Below are 2,500 nucleotides of genomic sequence, written 5' to 3'. Positions count from 1 at the left end.
TACTTGGCCTTGGACATGCACCATCAATAGAAAGCTCCGCGATATCACGGAAAAAGCATCGATGTGGTAATATATATTGTCCATAGGTCTTCTAATACACACGGAAGTCTTAAAACTTTCAGGTTCTTTTCAGCTAACACGGCTTGTATTTAATATTGAAGTGAGAGGCCAGTCGTGAAACACCGACCGAATTCAGTGGACCAACAGTAATCTCAGTCTATTGAATGTCTGAACGATTCCGTCTGCCACTGAACACTTAACAGAAAGAAATTTTGAAGTCTTGAACTAAGGTAAGTTTAACCCTTGGTGATATTGATATGATTGTTTTCAAGTTATTCAAGTCGTTATTCAGTATATCTATTACAAAGTTTGGCCAAGAGCAACGCTCTTCTGGGGAGCTGACTTTCAACTTACTTACAAGTAATAAGTAACTAATAACTAATGAACTGGTTAAAAGAAGAATTTAGGAAGATCACGGAAGGGAATAAAATAATAATTTGAAATCAACTCAATTACACGTCCACTAGAAACCACATGCCAACTTCCCTCAAACACTGTTGTAAGTTAGTCCTGAAATTGCCCGAGGGATTTATTCTCCGAATACATGTGCTTCGTCGTATTAATTAACGGAGTACAGAATTTTTTTTTGAGGGCGAGAGGGGCGATTTGGCTGGGCATGCGTAAGATTTTTTTCCCTCGTTAAAGGGGGGAGGGGGGGGGGGGCAAGTAGGATTCAAACTTGGCATTTCCTCATTCAGAGGCAATCGTGATGACCACAAAACCGCTAAACCACAGACGACCGAGTGACAGAATAACGGGGAATTGTGTGCGTGACCGGAAATTTGTGTTTGCGTTGCACGCAATACAATATCCGGTCATCGTATGACTCGGTGACACATCTTTCCGGGATAATTACATAACTTTATAATTCTCCCGGTATTGTTAAGAAAAAGTATTAAATATTTCTAAATACCATCGTAGAAACTTGTAAAGCATCTGTTTACGTACTGGAGTCAATGCCGTTAACAACTGTTTTAATGTGAACAACTATTCTACGATCGCACGTGACCATATAGTTGGGTCACGGAATGTGGACTTGCCAAATAAACAATAGGGTTTGGTCAGAGCCGCTTAATCTTTTGTTTTCAAATCAAACGCGCACCCTGGATGGCGTAATTTATGGCGCAAGTTTTCCCTGATTGACCCTGATTGTGTGATACGCATGGAAATTTATTATTAATATGTAATCACATGATTTTTCTCGTGCAATTTGGAACAAATAAGCACTTGTAATTTTTTTCAGACTACAAATTGCACTCACCCTACGGGCTCGTGCAATTTTGGTCGTCTGATTCCTAACGGAGGTCGTTGGTTTTAATAGAGACCTTTAGATTCTAGGACGAGAAAGACTACGAGTACGAGATTTTCTCATAGAACAACAGTAAGCGCTCACAAACCAGCGTCATTTTGGCGGGAAAAACGTGATACTGTCGTCATTTTAGTACGAGGTTTTGCAAAAATGTTGACGTGTCAAAACAATTCAAACAAGGTAGCAGTTTTGGCATTTTTAGGTCTGCAAAAAGGCTCAGTTACCAGCAATAAGAAAAACTGAGCAACCTATGCTGCTAATGAAGAGTTAGATTAATCGTCCGGGTTATTCATTTTCTAACTATTTTCGCTAAAACAGGGCAGTCAAAATCTCCTACTCGTTCTCGTCCTAGAATTTAAGGCCCTGTTTATAAGGAGGGAGGGTAAACCTAGTGCTAGGGTCTATAAACTCTGGGTTACTCACACATTTCTTCTTTTTTTCATCGACGTGTTTACAAGGCAGCTAGGGTTACGCTGGAGCTAGGGTAACCTTATCTGAGTGCTAGGGTTACCCTAGCTGCCTTGTAAAAGACAACTCGCCTACCCGGGACAACTTTTTAGCGCGGGTTTCCATTGTGTTTGCGATGCTGGCGGTTACCAAACACACAAAGTTGTCCCGGGTGGTAGGGTAACCCTACCTGTGCAATTTTGCTTGTAAAGCCTGGCTATCTTTGACCCTCCCGCTAGGGTAGCCCTAGTAGTAGCTGCTAGGGTTACCCTACCTGCTTGTAAACAGGGCCTAAGGGCCGCGTTCGATTGACCCTATTCCGGAATAAGAATGTGTGGAGTGATGATTAAAACGGTATGTTTGGCGCATTTCGAAGCAGCAAGGATAATAAAAATATGTTTAAAATCGCATTTTAGCAGATGTTTGACAATTTTAATGTGAATCTCCGTAAAAACGAAGGATTTTTAACTTATATTCCATGTATTCCTATTCCGGAATACGGTCAATCGAACGCGCCCCTAAAGCTCTGTAACAAATCGGCTGCCTGCGGCAAAGACAACGCCAAAAAGCGGTAGCATTATTGGTTAAAAGAACAAAAATTATCGTGTCGCATATGCGGCACGCATTTGTGAACATTTCTCCAGGGAGTTTAAGAAACCTTGAGCTATTCTAAGTATTTCATGA

General features: G+C 41.1%; 2 protein-coding genes across 3 annotated transcripts in view; both read left to right on the top strand.

The window, feature by feature from the left end:
- Positions 1-2,500, top strand: part of LOC138045404 (uncharacterized) — a 154,780-nt gene that overhangs the window by 119,123 nt on the left and 33,157 nt on the right. The gene's annotated exons all lie outside the window — the stretch shown is intronic.
- LOC138045402 (uncharacterized) overlaps positions 1-2,500 on the top strand; it is a 10,314-nt gene that overhangs the window by 233 nt on the left and 7,581 nt on the right. Inside the window, exons 1-2 of one of the 2 annotated variants that reach the window (XM_068891899.1) lie at positions 1-66; positions 162-290. The exon at positions 1-66 is cut by the window's left edge and continues 233 nt beyond it. The gene's annotated coding sequence lies outside the window, so the exon portion shown is untranslated. The other variant, XM_068891900.1, reaches the window with a different exon arrangement.

This window comes from Montipora capricornis, chromosome 4 (genome assembly GCF_036669925.1).
Source record: "Montipora capricornis isolate CH-2021 chromosome 4, ASM3666992v2, whole genome shotgun sequence".
Classification (NCBI taxonomy): domain Eukaryota; kingdom Metazoa; phylum Cnidaria; class Anthozoa; order Scleractinia; family Acroporidae; genus Montipora; species Montipora capricornis.
This window is presented reverse-complemented; position numbering and strand designations above follow the sequence as displayed.